This window comes from Symphalangus syndactylus, chromosome 14, assembly GCF_028878055.3.
Source record: "Symphalangus syndactylus isolate Jambi chromosome 14, NHGRI_mSymSyn1-v2.1_pri, whole genome shotgun sequence".
Classification (NCBI taxonomy): Eukaryota; Metazoa; Chordata; class Mammalia; order Primates; family Hylobatidae; genus Symphalangus; species Symphalangus syndactylus.
This window is the reverse complement of record NC_072436.2, coordinates 63,266,619-63,293,755: the sequence shown is the minus strand read 5'-3', so window position 1 is coordinate 63,293,755 and position 27,137 is coordinate 63,266,619. Positions and strand designations below refer to the sequence as shown.

General features: G+C 49.5%; 1 long non-coding RNA gene across 1 annotated transcript; it reads left to right on the top strand.

The window, feature by feature from the left end:
* Window positions 1–37: 37 nt before the first annotated feature.
* On the top strand, window positions 38–26,909 carry LOC129462846 (uncharacterized). Its single transcript, XR_008650972.2, has 3 exons — window positions 38–194; window positions 20,103–20,223; window positions 26,690–26,909. It is a non-coding gene; the product is annotated as an uncharacterized lncRNA (long non-coding RNA).
* The last annotated feature ends 228 nt before the right edge of the window (window positions 26,910–27,137 follow it).

The following is a 27,137-nucleotide window of genomic DNA, read 5'->3' as shown; positions in this document are numbered from 1 at the left end:
AGGCTACTGAGCCAATCGGAGCCCACGAAACACCGTCTCCATCCCTGCGCCGGGACTGGAGAGGCTCGCTCTCTCCTGCTGATGCTGCAGCTGTTGGGATGCCAGGAGGGGAACCGCCTGAGGAAAGTGCTGAGAGAAAAGAGAGGGAGGGATACAGACCGGGCCCAGATGAGTTTGCGCTGAATCTGAAGTCGGTAGGTCCCTGGACATTTCTATTATGGAAGCCAAGAAGAACCTCCCCTCCACCCTCTGAAGCCAGTGTGGATCGGGTTTCTGGCACTTGCAGTGTCTGCACGGTCTCCTCTGCTTCCGTCTCCATTGCCCTTTCTCACCCGCCTGGGCCCCTCACCCTGAACTACTGGGACACATGCTCTTCCTGCCTCCAGGCGTGCACTTTTTCCTGCAGCCGCCTTCCCCACTAACTCTTTCTTGAACTTGATAGCTCCATTGTCACTTTCGAGTCTTCCCTAAACCACCCCCTTCCCAAATAAAACTGTTTCATGTACTTTTCTTTCATTGGGATTATCACGATTTCTAATTAAGTGTTTGGGTGGTTATTTGACAAATATCACTGCCTCAGCCCCTGTACACTGTAAGCCCCATGAGGGTAGTTAGGCTCTTCGTCCCTCCTGCTGATCACTGTTTCCCGGGGCCTGGCACAAGTATGGTACTCAAGAAATGTCTGGAAAATTGAGTGCCTTTTCCTTGCTGGAAAGAAAATGGGCAGTAGCACAGCATTATATAGTGTTTGCACCATACAAGGATAATATTACTGGAAAAAAAAAACTTTTCTAAGAGACAGAGTCTTGCTCTGTTGCCCAGGCTGGAGTGCAGTGGTGCAATCATAGCTCATTGCCGCCTCGAACTGGGCTCAAGTGATCCTCCCACCTCGACCTCCAAAGCGCTGGGATTACAGTCATGAGCCACCACACCTGGCCTTGAATTTTTTTAAAAATCCACTCTCATTAACCAGAATGAGCTAGCTCCAGTGTATCACCGCGTCCAGGGTTCTGCAGTGGGGTGGCTTGCTCCTCAATAGTTTCCCGCACTGCAGGCACTTAGTTTGTATTCGTTTGTTCTGTTATAGCAATACCACTCTTCCATCCGCCATCTGTTCTCCAAGGACTATTGAAATCCCTTGTAGGCTGCTGTCAAAACTCTCATTCTCTTTATCCTTGGGGTTTAGGCCATAGGAGTGTGCCATGGTAGGTGTTCAGCCAAGATGACCCACCAGGTGACTGCAGCCCCAGCCACCACCTGACTGCAACTTTATGAAAGACCCCAAGCAAGAGCCACCTAGCTAAGACCAATCAAATCACAAAAAATTGAGAGCTAAGAAATTTTTTATTAAAGCCCAAGTTTGGGCATATTTTGTTATACAATGGGTAATGAGCAAGAAAGGAGCAAAAGCATAATGTAAAGCCTGTGGTCAGTTCCACACGAATGCGGTTTTTGGTTAGTCCGTTGCTAAACTTGATAATCCCTTGCCCACTTGGATGTTTGCAGTCAGAGCCTTTGCGTGTAATAGAAGTGCTCAGCTTGCTGCAACACGTCATTGGCCATATTCAAGGGCTAAACTGCTGCATATCGACTATAAATCAAGATGCTCAAGTCTAAGACATTTCCCTTCAACATTTTTTAAAGGAAGGAAAGGAATCTTTGCTATAGTTTGATAGAAATTTTTCAGCAGTATGGCGTAACAAAAAACACAGGATTCTCCTTCAAATGGTTGTGCAAATGAAAAAACAGGGACTTAGCTGTCCATCACTAGGATGGAGCCTGCTTCCTGTCTCCTCTCCTCGTTGTGGAAATGACCTTGGACAGATCCCTCCACCTCTCTAAGTTTCTGTTTCCTCAGTGGAAAAATGAGCACTAATATTAGGAGCCATATGATGGCTGGGGGTGAGGAGTTACTTTTAGATGGAGTCCATGAGTATGAGGCACTGAGGAAGTTTTTGCGGCTGCCTCTCTGCCCTCGCCTGTCTGGCCATCAGGGAAGAAAAACAAGGCACCCCTTTTTCCCCAGTGGAAGAGGATGGCAGCTGGCCTGGCTGTAGGAAGCAGCAGAGGCCAAGGCCAGGTCACCAGCCAAGGAGGCCTTGGAAGTTCCTATAGAGTCCTTTCCTGCATCCTCCAGCTTTTCTCCTTTTTCTTTTCTTTTTTCTTTTTTTGAGATGGAGTCTTGCTCCGTTGTCCTATAGTGGCGCAATCTCGAGTCACTGCAACCTCCACCTCCCGGGTTCAAGCTGTTCTCCTGCCTCAGCCTCCCAAGTAGCTGGGACTACAGGTGTGCGCCACCACACCCAGCTAATTTTTGTAATTTTACTAGAGACGGAGTTTTGCCATGTTGGCCAGGCTGGTCTTGAACTCCTGACCTCAAATGATCCACCCATCTTGGCCTCCCAGAGTGCTGGGAATATAGGCGTGAGCCACTGTGCCCGTCCTCTTTTCTCCTTTTTCTATCTTCCCCCAAAATGAAAAGAACTTCATTGTCTTTTTTTTTTTTTTTTCCCCGAGGCTGAGTCTCACTCTGTTATCCAGGCTTGAGTGCCGTGGCGCCATCTCGGATCACTGCAACCTCTGCCTCCTGGGTTCAAGCGGTTATCTTGCTTCAGCTCCCCAGCAGCTGGGACTAAGAACTTTATTGTCTTTTGTAAGCATAATAATATTTATACATTGTAAGAAAAATTCAAATGAGAAAGAAGAAAAAATTAAAAAGATATTTGCCATTATCCCATGTGGAGAGGTAGCCACTCTTGGAATTTTCCAATATGCCTTTTCCCTGTAACAATTTATTGCAGGCATGATTCCATGTTGATGAATTCAGGTCGACATCATCATGATATGAGCTGTGAATGAAAGACCGTAGTCTTAGGAACCAGCGCCTAGGTCCAAATTCCTTCTCTCCTCACCAGCTGTGTGACCTCAACAAGTTTCTTAACCTCTCTATACCTGTTTCCTCATCTACAAAATAGGAATAATAACAGCATCTATGTCATAGAGGAATCTTGATGACCACTTGAGTTATCTGGCACACAGTTGACTACCACTTTCTATTAACCACAGCGATTATGAGCTATTGTGAAATGGATGAACCGTTATTTTCTCTTAACTAATCCCTCATTCTGGGCACTTTTTACTATTAATACATAACCTTGTCTTTCTACCTTTGCCCAAGTATTTCCTCATGTTAAATTTCTAGAAGTAAACTTGTTTGGTCAAAGGATATGCCGTTTTAAAATTTCGTTCCCTGAAATTTTGTACCAATTTACAGTCTCACCAGGAAGGTGGAAGAGCATCCATGTCTCTTCATCTTCACCAACACCAGGCACCATCCATTATTTTTAGCTTGTCCAAGTGAATAGTCAATGTTTTCTGGGCTTTTAAAATTACTTGTCCACAGGCCAGGCGTGGTGGCTCACACCTGTAATCCCAGCACTTTGGGAGGCCGAGGCAGGCAGATCACCTGGGGTCAGGAGTTCAAGACTAGCCTGGCTGACATGGGGAAACCCCATCTCTACTAAAAATACAAAAAAATTAGCCGGGCGTGGTGGCAGGCACCTGTAATCCCAGCTACTGAGGAGGCTGAGGCAGGAGAATCGCTTGAACCCAAGAGGCAGAGGTTGCAGTGAGCCAAGATCACACCATTGCACTCCAGCCTGGGTGACAAAAGTGAAACTCTTTGAGGTTCAAAATAAATAAATAAAATAAAAATAAAATAAAATTACTTGTCCAAATCAGGCTGCCTGTAGCTACCCTGGCTGCCTTGCTAGCTGACTTTCACCTCCATTCATTCACTCAACAAATATCAATAAAGTACTTAACTCATGCCAGGCCCAGTGCTGAGGGTTGGGGCTACAGCTGGGAATGGCAAAGCACCCACCTCATACAGTGACCACAGTAGATGATCCACTGCATGCTAAGAGTTTAACAAAGTCCTGCTTTAGTATCCAATAAGATATACTAGGTAGGTTAAATATTTATAATATATATGCTCTCTGGATATATAAGAAGGAGTTTTGGGCTGGGCACAGTGGCTCACGCCTGTAATCTCAGCACTTTGGGAGGCTGAGGAGGGTGGATCACCTCAGGTCAGGAGTTCGAGACCAGCCTGACCAACATGGAGAAACCTCATCTCTACTAAAAATACGAAATTAGCCAGTCGTGGTGGCAAATGCCTGTAATCCCAGCTACTCAGGAGGCTGAGGCAGGAGAATTGCTTGAACCCGGGAGGCGGAGGTTGCAGTGAGCCGAGATCACGCCATTGCACTCCAGGCTGGGCAGCAAGAGTGAAACTTGGTCTGAAAAAAAAAAAAAAAAAAGGGGGAGTTTTGTAGACCTGGCACAGTGGCTTACGCCTATAATCCTAGCACTGTGGGAGGCTGAGGCAGGCAGATCACCTGAGGTCAGGAGTTCAAGACCACCCTGGCCAACGTGGTGAAACCCTGTTTCTACTAAAAATACAAAAATTAGCCGGGCGTGGTGGTGCATGCCTATAATCTCAGCTACCCAGGAGGCCGAGGCAGGAGAATCACTGGAACCAGGGAGGCAGAGGCTGCAATGAGCTAAGCCGAGATCCTGCCACTCCAGCCTGGGCAACAGAGCGAGACTCCGTCAAAAAAAAAAAAAAGGAGTACTGTCATATGTGATAATATCACATATTAGCATTAGCATTACCATTTTAGCTGTACAACCTTAGAAGTCATTTCTCTCTGTCAGTTTCCTCACCTGTAAATGGGCTAATGCCACCTACTTCATGTCACTGTTGAGGTGGATGGAGTAGAATAACATATTTATGGTAATGTCAATAAACCAAAGCCACAGCAAGGTTGGCACGGCCCACACACAGGCCCCCATGGCAGCCTCCTCCTCCTGGTGGCAGCACCTAGCCAAGATCTGGGCTTTGAGCCCTTTGCCCACACCCTACTCTCAACAGCTTTCTCCTGGGCACTACTGGTGACACTGTGCTGGCTCACAGCAGCACCCCACCCACCAAGACTCTTTTTTCATTTCCATAATTGGGAAGTGCAGAATCAGGGGCTGAGGATCCCCCGGTAAAGTACCCCCAACTCAACTTTATCAGGTCTCTCCCTGCCAAAGACAGGCATCGCCAAGGCCTCTAGCCCGAATCACAACAAATACTCTCCAAACCTTGTATCTCTGGCTCAGCCTCTCTAAATCCCTCCCTTAAGCTGGAGGGAGGGGCACACTAAGCCAAACTTCGGGCCCACTGATCTCCTCCCCTACCTGAACTGCCCTGCCCCAGCTGGAGAGCCCCTTTATCACCGTCCTGCAAGCAGTTTTTCCTTCCCCCTTCACTGGAAGCCCCTCCTAGGGAGGCCTAAGGACTGGGGCCTGGTGGTGCTGAGCTCTGCCTTGGTGGCTTTGCTTCCTGCGGCCTCCAGGGGATAAGGCTAGTGTACCTCCTTTTGGAGCATTCAAATCTTGCATTTGCTTGAAATCTTAGTAAATGGAAGACTTTCCCTATTCACATTCTATCATAAGTGTTTGTATTAGTCAGGACTTTTGCAGTAAAACCAGCTTGAACCAGCTAAATGGAAAGGGAAAGGGGCTAACTGAGGAGGGGTGAGGCTGACTTCCACAGCTAAGAAGCCCAGGGGACAGCTTCGTATGGCTAGATCCATGCTCCACTATCTCCAGGGTTTTGTCTTTCTTTGGTGATTTTATTCTCAGGCAAGCTCTACCCAGTAATGCCAACAGGGCCACCAGCACTTGGAGGCCCCTATGGCACTTCATCCTGTGAACTCAGTAAGAAAGAGGCCCTATCCCACCAGCGTCCTTTGCAATGTCCAGTGAAGGACTCTGATGTCATACGTACAAACAGGCATCTCACACATACACGAAGACATCACTCACACTCAAATGTTCCCCATGTGGATGGCACATTCACGAATCACACATACTCCTACATCACACACACCCCCAGCTGTCTCTCACACAGGTGTGACTCAATATTCACACATGGCTGGGCATGGTGGCTCACGCCTGTAATCCCAGCATTGTAGGAGGCTGAGTCAGGCAGATCTCTTGAGCTCACGAGTTCAAGACTAGCCTGGGCAACGTGGTGAAACTCTATCTCTACAAAAAATATAAAAAATTAGTCAGGCGTGGTGGCACACGCCTGTAGTTCCAGCTACTCATCTGCCCCTGATTCTGCACTTTCCAATTATGGAAATGAAAAACAAGTCCTGGCGGGCGGAGTGCTGTGGTGACTCAGCACAGTGTCACCAGTAGTGCCCAGGAGGATGGCTTGGGGAGGATGGCTTGAGCCTGAGAAGTGGAGCTTGCAGTGAGCTGAGATTGCAACACTGCACTCCAGCCTGGGTGGCAGAGCCAGACCTTGTCTCAAAAAATAAATAAATAAGTAAATAAATAAATAATAAAAATCTCTCCCCCTTAGATGTTACAGACCTGCAAATGGCCACCCTCAGAGGCCTAACTCACCCAGATTTAGTTGATATGCCACTTTTTTAAGGAACACACCTACCTCTTACCTAACACATCGCTTCTTTTTTTGTTTTGTTTTGTTTTTTGAGACAGAGTCTCGCTCTGTCACCCAGGCTGGAGTGCAGTGGCACAATCTTAGCTCACTGGAACCTTCGCCTCCCGGGTTCAAGCTATTTCTCCTACCTCAGCCTCCCGTATAGCAGAGATTACAGGCATGGGCCACCACACCAGGCTAATTTTATATTTTTAGTAGAGACAGAGTTTCTCCATGTTGGTCAGGCTGGTCTTGAACTCCCGACCTCAGATGATCCGCCCGCTTCGGCCTCCCAAAATGCTGGGATTACAGGCGTGAGCCACCACGCCCAGCATCACGTTGCTTCTTACCTAGATGTAATTCTGTGACATATCACTCTAAGTCTTTGTGTAATAGATTGAAGCCCTCTCATTCTCCCAAAATAGCGTAGAGCCTTTGAAAGGATTAAATACATTTGTTTTTTTTTTTAACTGCATATATCGAAAGACACAGATTGGGAGAAAATATTCACACTACATATATCTGATGACAACGGACATATATCCAGAAGATATAAATAACTCATTTTTAATTTTTTTTTTTTTTTGAGATGGAGTCTCACTCTGTCACCCAGGCTGGAGTGCGGTGGTGTGATCATAGCTCACTGCAGCCCCAGCCTCCTGGACTCCAGTGATCCTGCTGCCTCAGCCTCCCAAGTAGTTGGGACTACAGACATATGCCCCTGTACCTGGCTTAAAGTTTATTTTTTAAAATCTGCCTGCCTGAAGGACAGGTCTTCTGCCCTGCTTGCAGTCCCTGTGGACTGTCTGTCTTGACTTCCCTCCCACTCCCTCTGGGCACCTGCCCTCAGTGCAGCTGCCCTCCAGCCCCTCTGCTGCCTCTGCAGCTCTGCCTGTGCTGTTGTTCCCTTTGCTTGTGGAAATCCTGTCTCCACTGAGGCCCTGCTCAGGGAAGCTTCCACCTCCCACAGGCTTTCCCAGTGTGTGATTTCACTCCTTTGCTGGCATTTAGAGGTAGAAGCTGAGCGGCCTGGGGAAACTAACTCAAACAGTTGGTGACAGCTGAGGAGAGTCTGGAAGGTGAGGGACTCAGAGCTGGGGACATGGATGGACAATGCTGTAACTGCCCTCGCAGCCCACCATCCAGGAGGAAGCTGAGGAGACAGGCCTGGGCCCAGGCTCCAGGGCTCATAACAGATCAGGTTCCTGTTGATTCTGCCTTTGAATCTAAGAGAGCGGCCCAGATCATATATCAGGAGATGGCTGCATATAACAGAAAACAAAATAACAATTACTTACAGGCCGGGTGCAGTGGCTCGTGCCTGTAATCCCAGCACTTTGGGAGGCCAAGACAGGTGGATCACTTGAGGTCAGGCGTTTGAGACCAACCTGGCCAATATGGCGAAACTCCATCACTACTGAAAATACAAAAATTCAGGCTGGGCGCAATGGCTCACACCTGTAATCCCAGTACTTTGGGAGGCTGAGGCAGGTGGATCACCTGAGTTCAGGAGTTCGAGACCAGCCTGGCCAGCCTGGCCAACGTGGTGAAACCTTGTCTCTACTAAAAATACAAAAAATTAGCCAGGTGTGGTGACGGGCACTTGTAATCCCAGCTACTCGGGAGGCTGAGGCAGGAGAATTGCTTGAAGCTGGGAGGTGGAGGTTGCAGTGAGCCGAAATCATACCACTGCACTCCAGCCTGGGCAACAAGAGTGAAACTCCGTCTTCAAAAATAAAAATAAAATACAGGCCGGGCGCAGTGGCTCACGCCTGTAATCCCAGCACTTTGGGAGGCCAAGGTGGGAGGATCACCTGAGGTCAGGAGTTCAAGACCAGCCTGGCCAACTTGGTGAAACCCTGTCTCTACTAAAAATACAAAAATTAGCCAGGTGTGGTGGCGGGTGCCTGTAATCCCAGCTACTTGGGAGGCTGAGGGAGGAGAATCACTTGAACCTGGGAGGTGGAGTTTGCGGTGAGCTGAGATCATGCCACTGCACTCCAGCCTGGGCAACAGAGTGAGACTCTATCTCAATAAATAAATAAATAAATAATTAGTTAAAAATACAAAAATTTGTCAGGCATGGTATGGATGCCTGTAATCCCAGCTACTCAGGAGGTTGAGGTGAGAGAATCGCTTGAACCTGGGAGATGGAGGGGGCAGTGAGCCAAAATTGCACCACTGCACTCAGAGTAAGGCTCTGTCTTAAAAAAAAAAAAAAAAATATTGCTTTCTCATTTACAGCAATGCCACGAAGTCTCGGGAACTTGGGCTTTTATTAGTTTTCCAATTCATCAACCCTCAAGATTAGGCTTCATCCTCTTGATTCAAAACAGCTGCCTAAGCTCCAGTCATTACATATTTATACTGTAGGTCAGCAGCTGGAGGACAAGGCCAAAGAAGGGCTTATTTTTATTTTATTTTATTTTATTTTATTTTATTTTTTTATTTTTGAGATGGAGTCTCGCTGTGTCGCCCAGGCTGGAGTGCAGTGGCACGATCTTGGCTCACTGCAAGCTCTGCCTCACAGGTTCATGCCATTCTCCTGCCTCAGCCTCCCGAGTAGCTGGGACTACAGGCGCCCGCCACCACGCCCAGCTAATGTTTTGTATTTTTAGTAGAGACAAGGTTTCACCGTGTTAGCCAGAATGGTCTCGATCTCCTGACCTTATGATCAGCCCGCCTTGGCCTCCCAAAGTGCTGGGATTACAGGCGTGAGGTACCGCATCCTGCTGAAGGGCTTCTTCATTTTAAGGCACCTTCCTGGAAGTCCCAATACATCTACTTACATTCCACTTGTCAAAACTTAGTCTAATGGCCACACCTAGCTGCAGGAGAGGCTGGAAAATGAATTATTTTGCTGCCCTCAGAGAGTATAGGTAGTGGTTCTTAAACTTGAGCCAGTATCATAATCAGCTGGAGGGATTGCTAAAACATTGAGTGCTGGGCCGAATGCCAGAGTTTCCGATTCAGCAGAGCTGGAGTGGAACCTGAGAACTTACATTTCTGTCAAGTTTCTAGGGGCTGCTGCTGCTGTCCAAGCGTCACATTTTGAGAACCACTGTCTAGAAGCTCTGTTTGTTTTTCTTTGAGACAGGGTCTTGCTCTGTTGCCCAGCCTGGAGTGCAGTGGCACAATCACAGCTCACCACAGTCTCAAGCCCCTGGGCTCAAGCAATCCTCCTACCGCAGCCTCCAGAGTAGCTGGATTCACGGGCACGTGCTACCACACCTGGCTAATATTTCTATTTTTTTGTAGAGATGAGGTCTTGCTCTGTTGCCCAGGCTGGCCTCAAACTCCTGGGCTCAAAGCAATCCTCCTGCCTCTGAAGACATTCCTTCCAGCCTTGCCACTGGATGCTCACTACGCATCTCCTATCAAATGTATAAAAACACACCCACATAGTGCAGAAAACACAACTCTGCTGTAAAATAAAATTTGAAAGGATTTTTATGATTTTGGTTCTGAAATCATTTGGTTATAAATGATTCACTCAACTTTTTATGATCAACTGTGGTTTCATGCAATCCTTTTATCTTGCTTCATGGGGAATTCTGGCAATGTGAGAAAATTTAAGCCACATGTTTTCCACTGTCCTGAAAATTTTATAAGGATTGGATTTAATGATGAAGACATCGTGTATGATGTTATAGGCCGGGCACGGTGGCTCACGCCTGTAATCCCAGCACTTTGGGAGGCTGAGGCAGGCAGATCATGAGGTCAGGAGATCGAGACCATCCTGGCTAACAGGGTGAAACCCCATCTCTACTAAAAATACAAAAAATTAGCCGGGCATGGTGGCACGCGCCTGTAGTTCCAGCTACTCCAGCGGCTGAGGCAGGAGAATCTCTTGAATCTGGGAGGCAGAGGTTGCAGTGAGCCGAGATCGCGCCACTGCACTCCAGCCTGGGCAACAGAGCGAGACTCCATCTCAAAAAATAAAAATAAAAAGTTATGTTTTGTGGGCATTTGGTTAAACATTTATGAGTTTTTATTTTGCAGGGCTTAAAAAAATATTTTAGATGTAATAAAAATTTTTTAGGTCTCAAATGTAAATGAGGGCCCTGTTTTTTTGTTGGTGGCGGTTGTTGTTGTTGTTTGAGGCAGAGTTTCACTCTTGTTGCCCAGGCTGTAGTGCAGTGGTGTGATCTCGGCTCACTGCAACTTCTGCCTCCCAGGTTCAAGCAATTCTCCTGCCTCAGCTTTCCGAGTAGCTGGGATTACAAGCACACACCACCACGCCTGGCTAATTTTTTGTATTTTTAGTAGAGACGGTTTTGGCATGTTGGCCAGGCTGGTCTCGAACTCCTGACCTCAGGTGATCCACCTGCCTCAGCCTCCCAAAGTGCTGAGATTTCAGACATGAGCCACCACGCCCTGCCCCTAAATGAAGGCCCTTGAAACAGTCATAAGCTGTAGGCTTGGTGACAAACAAAGCAGAGCTCTTCCTGGAAGCCAGGGGTGCGGACCCTGCAGAGGCTCCTCCACCCACGCATCACTGTGGGGCTGTCCCATGAGAGGGTGCAGCTGGGCCATGCTCAACACCAAGAAGGAGCCAGGGACAATTCAGAGACTGCAGGGAAACAGGCTTCATCTCAGCCTTAGGAAGCAGTCAGAGCCACCCACAGAAGGCCTGTCCTGTCTAGGAAGACATCACTGTGGATAGCACATATTTCTCTATTGGTCAGGATGGGCATGGTTCTGCTTCAAGGACAAATGAACCCCAAATCATCATTGGCTCACACCACAAAAAATTACTTCTCAAACAATGGGTCCATTCCGGGTTAGCCCAGGGCTCTGGTCCACCACACCTGCACTCTGTGCCCCTAAGTGTGACACTGCCCTTCTCACAGCAGAAGGAAAAGAGAACTTTTGCCAATTTATGCACCAACCCTTAAAGCTTCTGCTGGGAAGTGACCTGTGTCACTTCTGTTCATATCTGCCAATGATTCTCTCCTTGACCAAACTCTACTCAGACTTCTCTGAACTCTTTTTCAACAAGGCCTTGACTTTTGTACTTCTGTGTTTATATCTGCATTGTCCAATTCGTAACAAGGATTCTGCTAGGTCAGGTTACCCAGAATCTCCCATCCTCAATATCTGATCACTCTCAATATCTGATCAGGTTCCTCATCCTCCAGCTAATGTCTGGTCACCCTGGCCTGTCTTCAGCAAGAATCCTGTTATGTCAGCTTAGCCAGAATCTCTCCTATCCTAATGTTTCCTTTTGGTAATTTTGCATCTACTGAGCTCAACCTTGTTCCTTGGCTATAAATACCCACTTTTCCATGTTGCATTTAGAGTTGAGCCCAATCACTCTCCTCCACTGCAAGACCCCATTGCAGTGGTACCCACACCTACCATGATGGTCTCCCTTGAATAAAGTCTGCCTTAATGTCCTTTATTTTTTTTCTGATCAAATAGCTCAGATTGTATGCCTTACTGTGGTTTAACAAGTGTCAGAATGAATCTCCCTCTCTGCCTCTTTTTTTTTTTTTTTTTCCTGAGACAGAGTCTCGTTCTGTCGCCACACTGGAGTGCAGTGGCGTTCTTGGCTCACTGCAACCTCTGACGCCTAGGTTGAAGCGATTCTCCTGCCTCAGCCTCCTGAATAGCTGGGATTACAGGTGCGTGCCACCACCCCCGGCTAATGTGTTTTGTATTTTTAGTAGAGACGGGGTTTCACTATGTTAGCCATGATGGTCTGGATCTCCTGACCTCGTGATCTGCCTGCCTCGGCCTCCCAGAGTGCTGGGATTACAGGCGTGAGCCACCACGTCCAGCCTTTTTTTGTTTGTTTGAGACAGTCTCGCTCTGTCACCCAGGCTGGAGTGCAGTGGCACGATCTCGGCTCACTGCAACCTCCCCACTTCCCAGGTTCAAGTGATTCTCATGCCTCAGCCTCCCAAGTAGCTGGGATTACAGGTGCGCACCACCACGCCCAGCTAATTTTTTGTATTTTTAGTAGAGACGGGGTTTCACCATGTTGCCCAGGCTGGTCTCGAACTCCTGAGCTCAGGCAATCCACCTGCCTTGGCCTCCCAAAGTGCTAGGATTAAAGGTGTGAACCACCACGCCTGGCTGAATCTCTCTTTTTTAACACAGGCACTGGCCAGAGGAAGTCATATAGTGTGTCAGTCCATTCTGTGCTGCTGTAACAGAATTCCACAGACTGGGCAGCTTCTCATGAACAGAAATTTATTGGCTCATGGTTCTGGAGGGTGGCAAGTCCAAGATTAAGGAGCTGGCATCTAGCCCAAGGCTTCTTGCTGCATCATCCCATGACAAAAGGGCAAAGAGAGGATAAGAGACAGCAAGAGGAGACCAAACTCATTTGTTTATAAGGAACCCACTCCTGTGATAATAATGTCAATCCATTCAAGAAGGCAGAGTCTTCATGCCTCTTCACTTCTTAAAGGTCCGACCTCCTAATACTGTCACATTGGGGATCAAGTTTCCAACATGTGAACTTTAGGGGACACATTTAAACCACAGCATGTGGCCAAGTGTGATGCTAATGGAGCAGGGAGGACAGTCTTCCTCCAGAAAGTGGTGGTGCACGCTGTAATAATAATGCAACCCTCCACCACTGGCCTCAGAGGAAAATCAGAGGTAACGATTGGTAAAGTAAACCTGCCACCTAACACAGACATCTTTTCCATTCTTCTCAGGGTGACCACATATTGGAAAGCAGGGATGAAGTACTTCCCTAAGGTACAGAGTCAGGAAGTGGCAGATCCAGGAAGGAGGGAATCCCTTCTCCCTAACACATCGTTAACTTCTTCATCCATTAGTTCCTGGTGGGAGACAGTTCTGACCTACATCCTCACTCCTCAAGGCAGTGTGGAATGTCCAGGGGTGGAGCTGAATCACGGACTCTCTCTTGGGGCAGCCTCTTTGTATAAGATGAACACCATCTGCCTCAGATTCTAAAATCATGGCAAAAAGCAAAATTTCGCTGGGCGCGGTGGCTCACGCCTGTAATCCCAGCACTTTGGGAGGCTGAGGCGGGTGGATCACAAGGTCAGGAGTTCAAGACCAGCCTGGCCAAGATGGTGAAACCTCGTCTCTACTAAAAATACAAAAAAATAAGCCGGGCTTGATGGTGGGCACCTGTAATCCCAACCACTCAGGAGGCTGAGGCAGAGAATTGCTCGAACCCGGGAGGCAGAGGTTGCAGTGAGCCGAGACAGCGCCACTGCACTCCAGCCTGGGCGACGGAGTGAGACTCATCTCAAAAAAAAAAAAAAAAAAAGCAAAATTTCTGCCAGGAACAGTGGCTCATGCCTATAACCCAGCAATTTGAGAGGTTGAGGCAGGCGGATCGCTTGAGGCCAGGAGTTCCAGACCTAGCTAGAGAAACCCTGTCTCTACTAAAATACAAAAATTAGCTGGGCGTGGCAGTGCATGCCTGTAATCCCAGCTACTCGGGAGGCTGAGGCACAAGAATTGCTTGAACCTGGGAGGTGGAGGTTGTAGTGAGCCGAAATCGCGCCACTGCACTCCAGCCTGGGTGACAGAGTGAGACTCTGTCTCAAAAAAAAAAAAAAAAAAAAAAAAAGCAAAATTTCAACAAATTTAATTTAAAGATTTAATTGGCTTCTATTAGTGATTCATGAATCAGGCAGCTGCTCATCTATACCACAGAAAAGGTGCTCCCGTGGGCTGAGCAGAGGAGACGGGCTTTAAAGGCAGAAAAAAGCGGAAGAAGCAGAAACGGGATGGGGGAGCGAATTGGTTGTTTCAAAGTTACTTTCAGGCTAGACAAGGTGGCTCGTGACTGTAATCCCAGCACTTTGGGAGGCTGAGGCGGGTGGATCACCTGAGGTCAGGAGTTCAAGATCAGCCTGGCCAACATGATGAAACCCTGTCTCTACTAAAAATACAAAAATTATCTGGGCATAGTGGTGGGCACCTGTAATCCCAGCTACTCGGGAGGCTGAGGCAGGAGAATCACTTGAACCCAGGAGGTGGAGGTTTTAATGAGCCAAGATCGCACCACTGCACTCCAGCCTGGGCGACAAGAGTGAAACTTCGTTAAAAAAAAAAAAATAGGAACTTTCCTTATAGGGTTAAAGCAGGGGGAATTTCCTTATCACAACAGCTCAAGTAAACTGGGCCTCTTCTAATTGGTTGCAGTGAGTTTCCTATTTTTTGAAAAACTGGCCCATTTCAAAGTTCAGTTTGATATGTGGCACTTAGCACAAGTAACTCCATTCTGGTTTGGTCTTGTCTGTTGGGACCTAGAGCAGGAGCTCAGTCCAAATCAATGGCTTCCCATAAATTTCATTTAACAGGCATTTTAGGCATAAACGTTAATTAGGAAGTTTTTTTGTTTCTTGCTTCTTTTTTGAGACAGGTCTCACTCTGTTGCCCAGGTTGGAGTGCAGTGGCTCAATCATGGCACACTGCAGTCTTGCATTCTGAGCTCAAGCAATCCTTCCGCCTCAGACTCCCAAGGACTACAGGCACGCACCATTACACTCAGCTAATTTTTTTTGTTTGTTTTGGTTTTTTTTTTTTAAATAGAGAGAGGCTCTCACTTTGTTGCCCAGGCTAGTTTTGAACTCCTGGGCGCAAGGAATCCTCTTGCCTCAGCCTCCCAAAGTGCTGGGATTTGCAGAAGGTAGGGATCCCCCAGAAAAATGAAAGAAAGAAAAGAAAAATCAAAGTGCTGGGATTACAGGCATGAGCCATCACACCTGGTTGATTAGTTTGTTTAATTATTTATTTTTATATATTTTTTGCTAAACATCCTACAATGCACACAATTAGTTTATTTTTAAAAAATCATTTTTGGCCAGGCACAGTGGCTCATGCCTATAATCCCAGCACTTTGGGAGGCCGAGGTGGGCAGATCACCTTAGGTCAGTAGTACAAGACCACCCTGGCCAACATGGTGAAACCCTGTGTCTACCAAAAATACAAAAACTAGCCAGGTGTGGTGGCACACGCCTGTAATCCCGGCTACTTGGGAGGCTGAGGCAGGAGAATTGCTTGGGGCTGAGATTGCAGTGAGCTGAGATCGTGCCACTGCACTCCAGCCTGCAAAAAAAAAAAAAAAAAAAAAAAAAAAAAATCATTTTTACCATGTCAGAACCTACAGTGGCTTTCAACTTATAGCCTATAAGATCTAATCAGAATACATCACTCCCTGTTCCAGCTGTACTGAAAGTCAGTGTCAGTTCCCTTGGAGTACAAAAATTGGGGTAATATTAGGAGTGAAAAATGGATACTAGGGAAGTGACCAGCAATAACCATCATAGTTTATCACCGTAGTATGCTTCTCTTACTGTCCCTCTTATGACCTTCTATAGTAAAACACAAGGCCTGATTCAACAATGCATGTTTCCCTGTGGGCACACAGATGAACCACATTTCCTACTTCCCTTGTAGTGAAGTTGCAGTCATGTGACCGTGTTTTAGCGCAGAATGTGAGCAGAAGTAATTCACGTTGCATTGAGGCTTGGCTTATAAAAAAACTCCCATTCGCAATCTCCCATCAGATCCTTATTTTTAAACACTAGCTATAAAGGATATTTTGGAAATAGTTAAGGAAACTTGAAAATGGACTGACTATTAAATGATACGGAATTTTAAAATTTTCTTACATGCAGTAATGTCTTTTTGGTTATGTAGGATATCCTTAGGACCTCTAGGCAAAAGGTTATTGCAAGACCACAGGAGTGGGTTTTAGGTGAGGACTGACAATCAAACTCACAATAAACAATCCAGCACTAATGTTCTTAGAAGGATATGGAACAGGAAGCATAGCAGTAGCTTCTTAGAAAATTTGGACCCTTGGCCGGGGAGTGGTCCATCTATAATCCCAGCACTTTGGGAGGCTGAAGCAGGTGGATCACTTGAGGCCAGGAGTTTGAGACCAGCTTGGCCAATATAGGGAAACTAAAAATACAGGCGGAATGAACTGGCCAGTAAACCATATAGGAAATAAAAGCAAAAGATGGATTTCTTTTCCTTTTACTACTAAAAATACAAAAAATACAAAAAAGTCTCTACTAAAAATACAAAAATTAAGCCAGACGTGGTGGCTCACACCTGTAATATCAGCACTTTGGGAGGCCAAGGCGGGTGAATCACCTGAGGTCAGGAGTTCAAGAACAGCCTGACCAACATGGAGAAACCCCGTCTCTACTAAAAATATACAATTAGCTGGGCATGATGGTGCATACCTGTAATCCCAGCTACTTGGGAGGCTGAGGCAGGAGAATCACTTGAACCTGGGAGGCGGAGGTTGCGGTGAGCTGAGATCACGTCATTGCACTCCAGCCTGGGCAACAAGAGCAAGCGCATCTCCGTTTCAAAAAAAAAAAAAAAAATTAGCCAGGCAGGCCGGATGCAATGGCTTACACCTGCAGTCCCAGCACTTTGGGAGGCCGAGGTGGGCAGATCACAAGGTCAGGAGTTTGAGACCAGCCTGACCAACATGGTGAAACCCCATCTCTACTCAAAATATAAAATTAGCCAGGCATAGTGGTGGGCACCTGTAATCCCAGCTACTCAGGAGGCTGAGGCAGGAGAATCGCTTGAACCTGGGAGGCGGAGGTTGCAGTGGGCTGAGATCAAGCCACTGCATGCCAGCCTGGGCGACAGAGCGAGACTCTATCTCAAAAAAAAAAAAAAAAAAAAAAAAAAAAAAAAAAAAAAAAAAAAAAATTAGCAGGGCATAGTGGTATATGCCTGTAATCCCAGCTACTTGGGAGGCTGAGGCAGGAGAATTGCTTGAACCCAGGACACGGAGGTTGCAGTGAGCTATCATGACACTGTACTCCAGCCTGGGCGACAGAGCGAGACCCTGTCTCAAAAAACAAAAAACAAAAAAACTTGGACCCTCAATATACAGCTTTAGACATCCTTAATCACTGCCTATGGAGCAGAGTCTAGTTGTAGGTAATATCAGCAAAGAGAAGCCAGTGGGTCTGGGGTCACTCAGCTTAAATCCCCTGCTTGCCAAGCAGCTCTGTAAAGGTAAGTGGCTGGCTCCCATTCTTCAGTAGAACTATACTCCATAAGCTATGAGTTACACCACCACTAACCCTGAAAGCCAAGAACAGCAGGCCAAGGGGCATTCTTGGGCTGGTTTAACACCACACCACATCCTGCAGGAGCCCCATCTAAATTCAGAGCCAAAATCAAATCTTGAGGTTGGAGGAGGTATTTACAGTCCAGCCGCAAAAGCTTTCCCTCTAGTCACGATGTCCACAACCAAAAAGGTAAGTAAATAATGCTAATGACTGTTTAATCTAGGAGGTGGGAAAGTGAATGTTTATTGAACTATTCTTCCAACCTTTGTGTTTGAAATTTTTCATTACAGGAAATTGAAGAAAAAAATCTGAAATGGAGAAATCCATCTTTTGCTTTTATTTCCTATATGGTTTACTGGCCAGTTCATTCCACCTGTTTAAATCTACCTGCCTTTAGGCCAGGCGCGGTGGCTCATGCCTGTAATCCCAACACTTTGGGAGGCAGAGGTGGATGGATCACCTGAGGTCAGGAGTTCCAGACCAGCCTGGCCAACATGGCAAAACCACGTCTCTACTAAACAAAACAAAACAAAACCAAAAAACAAAAATGAGCCGGGCGTGGTGATGGGCACCTGTAATCCCAACTATTTGGGAGGCTGAAGCAGGAGAATTGCTTGAACCCAGGAGGCAGAGATTGCAGTAAGCCCAGATCGTGCCACTGCACTCCAGCCTGGGCGACAGAATGAGATTCTGTCTAAAAAAAAAAAAAAAAAAAAAAAAAAAAAAAAAAAAAAAAAAAATCTACCAGCCTTCAAATCAAAATACAAATTCCTACTGTTCCATGCAGCCCTCCCTGCTTGATCCATCTCTCCTTCCAATCAAGTGCTCGTTCTTCTGGAAGCACATGCCATCTCACACTCTGGTAGCTTCCTTCAACTGCAGGATAAGAATAAGAATCAACACAAACTGCCTTAAGCCAAAAAGGGGGAAGGAAAAGAGAAAGGAGAAAGGTGAAAGGAGGAGTAGAAGAAGGAGGAGAAGGAGGAGTAGGAGGCAGTGGAGGAGGAGGAGGAGGGGGAAGTGGAGAAGGAGAGGAAGAAGGATGGAGTGAGGAGAGGAGGAGGGGAACTTTTTTTTCACATAACCAAATAGTTCTGGATTCAGTTCAGGTAAGTATTGATCCAGAGATCAAAGGATGAGACCAGGCTCCTTTTTTTTTTTTTTTTTTTTTTGAGGCGGAGTCTCGCTCTGTCACCCAGGCTGGAGTGCAGTGGCGCGATCTCGGCTCACTGCAAGCTCCGCCTCCCAGGTTCACGCCATTCTTCTGCCTCAGCCTCCCGAGTAGCTGGTACTACAGGTGCCCGCCATCATGCCCGGCTAACTTTTTTGTATTTTTAGTAGAGACGGGGTTTCACTGTGTTAGCCAGGATGGTCTCGATCTCCCGACCTCGTGATCTGCCCGCCTCGGCCTCCCAAAGTGCTGGGATTACAGGCATGAGCCACTGCGCCCGGCTTTTTTTTTTTTTCCTTTGGGACAGAGTCTCTCTTTGTTGTCCAGGCTGGAGTGCAGTGGTGTGATCTCGGCTTACTACAACCTCTGCCTCCTGGGTTCAAGTGATTCTCCTGCCTCAACCTCTCAAGTAGCTGGGACTACAGGCGTGTGCCACCATGCCCGGCTAATTTTTGTATTTTTAGTAAAGACGGGGTTTCACTATGTTGGCCAGGCTGGTCTTGATCTCCTGACGTCGTGATCCACCTGCCCCGGTCTCCCAAAGTGCTGGGAATACAGGCGTGAGCTACCGCGCCCGGCCCAGGCTCCCATTTTATCTCTGCCTCCTTGGCTATTTTTCCTCTGTGTTGCGTCCATTTACAGACAAGTCATTAGAGGGTGGCCGCCAGCTTCTGGAGCTGTCTCCTTCCAGGACATTTGACAGCCTTTTTCCTAGCATTCTGAGGAAAAATCCCAGGGCTCATTGTGATTGGACAGGCTCAGTCATATGCCCACCCTTGAACCAGCTCAGTCACATGCCCACCCTTGAACCAATCACTTAGCCAGGGAATGTCAGCACTGATTGGCCTGTTCGGAGTCACAGGCTCTATACCCTATCCAGCGTGGAGTCAGCATGGGTAGAGACCCTGGGCAGGGAAGAGGGATCTGGGTGTGGCTGGACTTTGAAGGGTGGGATTTGGGACGATTGTGAGAGATAACCAGAGGGAGGTGACTTGGTTGGTGACCTCTTCCCAATCTACTTTGAGGAACATCCGGGTCTAACTTGATTCTGGGGACTGTTTGTATTCTGTATTCTGAAGTCCCCAAAAGTGATTAGTACTGAAAGGGCTAGGCTGATTGGCTGCATTTATCTGCTCACCAAAGGCATTAATTAACCTGAGTCCCTCACCTCACATTTAGCATAGCAGGTGCGTGGAGCCAGCCCTAGATAGGTGTTGTAGTTCACGGAGTGACCACCGGGAGGAGCCAGAGAAGCGAGAAACTCGTCTTCATTGTACATTTTTAAAACTGTTGAACTGTAACACAAACAGTATATGGAAAAGCGAATCTTAAATGTTCATTCTATGAATTTTCTTCTTTTCCTTTTTATTTTTTTTGAAACAAGGTCTTGTTCCGTTGTCCAGCTTGGAGTGTGCAGTGGCGTGATTATGGCTCGTTGCAGCCTGGACCTCCCGGGCTCAAGTGATCCTTCTGCCTCAGCCTCCCAAAGCGCTGGAATTACAGATGTGAGCTACCATGCCCTGCCTTGTATTGTTTCTTTTTATTGTTTTTTTTTCTCCGAAATATTTTCCACCCTTAGTTGGTTGAATCCACCGATGTGGAAGCCTCAGATACAGCCATGTTCTGACATAGGTGCTGTTAGGCAATTTCTTCATTGTGCAAACATCACAAACCTAAATGGTATAACCTACTACAGACCTATGCTATACTGTATGGCCTATTGCTCCTAGGCTACAAAGTAATACAGCTTGTTGCTATCTTGAATACTGTAGGCAAGTGTAATGTAATGCTAAATATTTGTGTATCTAAACATAACTAAACATGGAAAAGGTACAGTAAAAATATGGGTATCACAGCCAGACGTGGTGGCTCATGCTCGTAATCCCAGCACTTTGAGAGGCTGAGGTTAGAGGACTACTTGAGCCAAGGGGTTCAAGACCAGCCTGGGCAACACAGGGAGACCCCACCTCTACAAAAAATTTTAAAAGTGGCCGGGCGCGGTAGCTCACACTTGTAATCCCAGCACTTTGGGAGGCTGTGGTGGGCGGATCACGAGGTCAGGAGATCGGGACCACGGTGAAACCCCGTCTCTACTAAAAATACAAAAAATTAGCCGGGCGTGGTGGCGGGCGCCTGTAGTCCCAGCTACTCGGAGAGGCTGAGGCAGGAGAATGGCGTGAACCCGGGAGGCGGAGCTTGCAGTGAGCCGAGATTGCGCCACTGCACTCCAGCCTGGGCGACAGAGCGAGACTCCGTCTCAAAAAAAAAAAAAAAAGTAAGCGAATGTGGTGGCACTTACCTGTGGTCCCAGCTACTCAGGAGGCTGAGGTGAGAGGATCGTTTCAGCCCAGGGGGGTTCCGCCTGCCTCGGCCTCCCAAACTGCTGAGATTACAGGCATGAGCCACTGTGCCCGGCCCAGGCTTGACTTTTTTTTTTTCTTTTTTTTTTTTTGAGACGGAGTCTTGCTCTGTCTCCCAGGCGGGAGTGCAATGCGCTATCTCGGCTCACTGCAAGCTCCGCCTCCTGGGTTCATGCCATTCTCCTGCCTCAGCCTCCCGAGTAGCTGGGACTACAGGCGCCCGCCAACACGTCCGGCTAATTTTTTGTATTTTTAGTAGAGATGGGGTTTCACTGTGTTAGCCAGGATGGTCTCGATCTCCTGACCTCGTGATCCGCCCGCCTCGGCCTCCCAAAGTGCTGGGATTACTTTTTTTAAACAGCTTTATTAAGGTGTAATTTACATAGAATAAAATTCACCTGTTTTCATATATAGACTTAAATAATGTTTAGTAGATTTAAAGAGTTGTGCAACCACCACCACTATCCAATTTTAGAACATTACCGTGACCTCAAAAAGATTTCTTGTGCCCATTTTAGATTTGTTTTAATCTCATTAGCTCTCCACGCCTGCGCGCGCCTGTGTCCCTGCGCCCGGTGTGTCTGCGCCCAGGCAGCCCCATGAGCTGGGCCCCTGAGCTCCGCCCCAGCAGCCAACAGGAGACCCAGGAGAGTCGCTGCCAGTGCCATCACGGCTGCCGCCGCCCCTGCCCCCGCCGCTACCTCAGAACTGAACAGCGGAAGACAGTGGGGCCCGGAAGACTGCAGGGAGTAGGGGAGGAGGGGGCGAAGAGAGGGTGGGAAAGACCTTGGAAAGTGGGATGGGGAGAAAGAAGGTGGGGAAGAAGACAGTGGGGAGAAAGTGCAGGGAGAAGACAACGTGGTAGAGAAGACATTAGAGGAAAATGGTGAGGAGAGGGAGAAAGGAGGGTGGGAAAGAAGACGGTGAGGACAAGGCTGGGCGCGGCGGCTCACGCCTGTAATCCCAGCACTTTGGGAGGCTGAGGCGGGCGGATTCCAAGGTCAGGAGTTCGAGACCTGCCTAACATGCTGAAACCCAGTCTTTACTAAATACAAAAATTAGCCGGGCGTGATGGCGAGCGCCTGTATTCCCAGCTACTCCAGAGCCTGAGGCAGGATAATCGCTGGAACCCCGGAGGCGGAGGTTGCAGTGAGCTGAGAACGCACCATTGCACTCCAGCCTGAATGACAGAGTGAGACTCCATCTCAAAAAAGAAAAAACTACAGTGGGGAGAGGGCGAGGGGAAGAAAATAGTGGGGGAAAAAGACCACCGAGAAAGGGAGAAGAGGTGGGAGAGCTGTATTGTTTCACTGAACATTCCTCAGTTAAAGTTAAAATGTTCTCTTAAGTTTGTGTGTTTTCAGCTTTTGCTCTTCCAGTTGGTATATTCTTTTCTTCCTCCATCTCCTTTTTATAACTCCAACGACCTTTCTCTTTTTATTTTTCCAATGTTTTTCTTTCTTCTAAGAACATTCCTAACGCTGGTAACACTTTACAATGTTGCAAAGCTCTGAATCCTGTTTCCTGTCATCTCTTCATGCTTTCCCATTGAGGTATCAGGAGATTTTCCTCCTATTACTTTGTTTACACTAGGAACATTTCAGCTTGGCTAGACCTGTTTTCTTTTTTTTTTTTTTTTTTTTTTTTTTTTTTTTTTTTTTTGGAGACGGAGTCTCGCTCTGTCACCCAGGCTGGAGTGCAGTGGCGCAGTCTCGGCTCACTGCAAGCTCCGCCTCCCGGGCTCACGCCATTCTCCTGTCTCAGCCTCTCCGAGTAGCTGGGACTACAGGCGCCCGCCACCACGCCCGGCTAATTTTTTTGTATTTTTAGTAGAGACGGGGTTTCACCGTGGTCTCGATCTCCTGACCTTGTGATCCGCCCGCCTCGGCCTCCCAAAGTGCTGGGATTACAAGCGTGAGCCACCGCGCCCGGCCCTGGCTAGACCTGTTTTCTACTTAATTTTTTTCAACTTCAAGCTTGACAAACCCAAATATGGTCCTGTTTTTTTTTTTTGTTTGTTTGTTTGTTTGTTTTTGGTTGGTTTGTCTGTTGTATTTTTCATGTTTCGCCAAGTTGGCCAGACTGGTCTCGAACTCCTAGCCCGAAGTGATCAACCCGCCTCGCCCCCCAGAGTGCCGGGACCACAGGCGTGAGCCACCACGTCCAGCCCCCACATTGCTTCTGGCCTCCGTGGTAGACCTCCCAGACGGAGCGGCCGGGCAGAGGCGCTCCTCACTTCTTCCCAGACACGGGGCGGCCGGGCAGAGGCGCTCCTCACTTCCCAGACGGGGCGGCCGGGCAGAGGCGCTCCCCACTTCCCAGACGGGGCGGCCGGGCAGAGGCGCTCCTCACTTCCCAGATGATGGGTGGCCGGGCAGAGGCCCTCCTCACTTCCCAGATGATGAGTGGCCGGGCAGAGGTGCTCCTCACTTCTTCCCGGACGGGGCGGCCAGGCAGAGGCGCTCCTCACTTCTTCCCAGACGGGGCGGCCGGGCAGAGGCGCTCCTCACTTCTTCCCAGACGGGGCGGCCGGGCAGAGGTGCTCCTCACTTCCCAGACGGGGCGGCCAGGCAGAGGCGCTCCTCACTTCTTCCCAGACAGGGCGGCTGGGCAGAGGCGCTCCTCACTTCTTCCCAGGCGAGGCGGCCGGGCAGAGGCGCTCCTCACTTCCTCCCAGATGGGGCGGCTGGGCAGAGGTGCTCCTCACCTCCCAGACGATGGGTGGCCGGGCAGAGGCGCTCCTCACCTCCCAGACGATGGGTGGGCGGGCAGAGGCGCTCCTCACCTCCCAGACGATGGGTGGGCGGGCAGAGGCGCTCCTCACCTCCCAGACGGGGCGGCTGGGCAGAGACGCTCCTCACTTCTTCCCGGACGGGGCGGCCGGGCAGAGGCGCTCCTCACTTCTTCCCGGACGGGGCGGCCGGGCAGAGGCGCTCCTCACTTCTTCCCGGACGGGGCGGCCGGGCAGAGGCGCTCCTCAGTTCTTCCCGGACGGGGCGGCCGGGCAGAGGTGCTCCTCACTTCCTCCCGGACAGGGCGGCCGGGCAGAGGCGCTCCTCACCTCCCAGACGATAGGTGGCCGGGCAGAGGCGCTCCTCACTTCCCAGACGATGGGTGGCCGGGCAGAGGCGCTCCTCACTCCCCAGACAGGGCGGCCGGGCAGAGGCGCTCCTCACTTCCCAGACGATGGGTGGCCGGGCAGAGGCGCTCCTCACTTCCCAGACGATGGGTGGCCGGGCAGAGGCGCTCCTCACTTCCCAGACGATGGGTGGCCGGGCAGAGGCGCTCCTCACTTCCCAGACGATGGGTGGTCGGGCAGAGGCGCTCCTCACTTCCCAGACGGTGGGTGGCCGGGCAGAGGTGCTCCTCACTTCCCAGACGGTGGGTGGCCGGGCAGAGGCGCTCCTCACTTCCCAGACGGGGCGGCCGGGCAGAGGCGCTCCTCACTTCCCAGACCATGGGTGGCCGGGCAGAGGCGCTCCTCATTTCCAGACGGGGCTGCCGGGCAGAGGCGCTCCTCACCTCCCAGACGGGGCGGCCGGGCAGAGGTGCTCCTCACTTCCCAGATGGGGCGGCCGGGCAGAGGCGCTCCTCACTTCCCAGACGATGGGTGGCCGGGCAGAGGCGCTCCTCACTTCCCAGACGATGGGTGGCCGGGCAGAGGCGCTCCTCACTTCCCAGACGATGGGTGGCCGGGCAGAGGCGCTCCTCACTTCCCAGACGATGGGTGGTCGGGCAGAGGCGCTCCTCACTTCCCAGACGGTGGGTGGCCGGGCAGAGGTGCTCCTCACTTCCCAGACGGTGGGTGGCCGGGCAGAGGCGCTCCTCACTTCCCAGACGGGGCAGCCGGGCAGAGGCGCTCCTCACTTCCCAGACCATGGGTGGCCGGGCAGAGGCGCTCCTCATTTCCAGACGGGGCTGCCGGGCAGAGGCGCTCCTCACCTCCCAGACGGGGCGGCCAGGCAGAGGCGCTCCTCACTTCCCAGACGGGGCGGCCGGGCAGAGGCGCTCCTCACTTCCCAGACGATGGGTGGCCGGGCAGAGGCGCTCCTCACCTCCCAGACGATGGGTGGCCGGGCAGAGGCGCTTCTCATTTCCAGACGGGGCTGCCAGGCAGAGGCGCTCCTCACTTCCCAGACGATGGGTGGCCGGGCAGAGGCGCTCCTCACCTCCCAGACGGGGCGGCCGGGCAGAGGCGCTCCTCACTTCCCAGACGATAGGTGGCCGGGCAGAGGCGCTCCTCACTTCCCAGACAATGGGTGGCCGGGCAGAGGCGCTCCTCACTTCCCAGACGATGGGTGGCCAGGCAGAGACGCTCCCCACTTCCCAGACCGGGCGGCGGCCGGGCAGGGGCTGCAATCCCAGCACCCTGGTAGGCCAAGGCAGGCGGCTGGGAGGCGGAGGCTGCCGCGAGGCCAGACCACGCCACCGCACTCCAGCCCGGGCAACACCGAGCACCGGGTGAGCGAGACTCCGTCTACAGTCCCAGCACCTCGAGAGGCGGAGGCGGGCAGAGTACTCGGCGTTAGGAGCTGGCGAGCAGCGTGGCCAACATGGCGAACGCGTGCCTGCAGCGAAAGGAGCGCGCCGGCAGTCCCAGGCAGTCCGCGGCGCGGGCAGCAGCGAGCCGAGTAGATTGCAGCGTGGGCCCCAGAGGGAGGGAAAGAAAGAAAGAAAGAAAGGGAGGGAGGGAGGAAGGAAGGAAGGAAGGAAGGAAGGAAGGAAGGAAGGAAGCAAGCAAGCAAGCAAGCAAGCTGTTTGTTTGTTTTGAGACGGAGTCTCTCTGTGGCACCCATGCTGGAGTTCAGTGGCAAGATCTCCGCTCACTGCAAGCTCCATCTCCCAGGTTCACGCCATTCTCCTGCCTCAGCCTCCCAAGGAGCTGGGACTACAGGCACCCGCCACCACGCCTGTCTAATTTTTTGTATTTGTTTAGTAGAGACGGGGTTTCACCGTGTTAGCCAGGATGGTCTCGATCTCCTGACCTCGTGATCCGCCCGCCTCGGCCTCCCAAAGTGCTGGGATTACAGGCGTGACCAAATGTGCTCCTTTACCAATGGTTTCTGTCTCAGGAATTGGTTTCTTGTTGCACTGTGATACACATGAAGCCATATACCTTTTTCAGCTCATTATCCTCAGAATGTATTTGTACATTATTGACACAGAATAGACACCTAATAAATATTTCTAAATTTTTATTTTTCTTCCTTGCTACAAAACAGCAATCACTTTTTTTTAGCATGATGTACATGCCCTTCTATCATCTTGCCCTGAACTATTTATCAAATCTTATTTCTTCCCACTACCCCATTTGTTTCCCACACTGTGGCCGTTCGAACTACTTAGAGCTCTGTCAACTCTCCATGCTATTTTATAATAATCAACACTAATGAAAAAGAAAAGGGGCTTTATAGCAGAGGCAGAACTCATTATTTTCTAAAAAATACATGCATATCTCCCACATTGAATAGTGTCCCGCAGAAAGTCATGTCTACCTGGAACCCAGGAATGTTAAGCTATTTGGAAACAGGGTCTCTGCAGATACGCTTGGTTAAGATGAGGTCACAGTGCATTAGGGTGGGCCGTAAAGCCAATGGCTGTGTCCTTACAGGAAGGTGGTGGGAACATACAGAGACCTACAGGGAAGACGGCCGTGGGACAAGGGAGGCAGAGTCTGGAGTTATGCTGCCTACAGTCACGGAATGCCAAGGACAGCTGGAAACCACCAGAAGCTAAGAAGGAGATTTTACCTGAAAGCCTCCCAGAGAAATCAATCATACTCACACCTCCCTTTTGAATTTCTGGCCTCGTGAACGTTGAAAAAATAAATTTCTATCTTCTTAAGCCCCGCGGTTTGTGGTCATTTGTTCTGTTCCTAGCCTTAGGAAACTAACACAGCATACTAAGGGAAAAGAAGAAAATTCTGCATAAAATGTCGTTTTACTTTTTAAAACAACTGCTATTGACAGTAAACGAGTATTCTTCCAAGATTCATATGCAGAACATATATGCAGCCCAGAACATTTTTTGAGCCCATGGCATAAGTGATATGATCAATA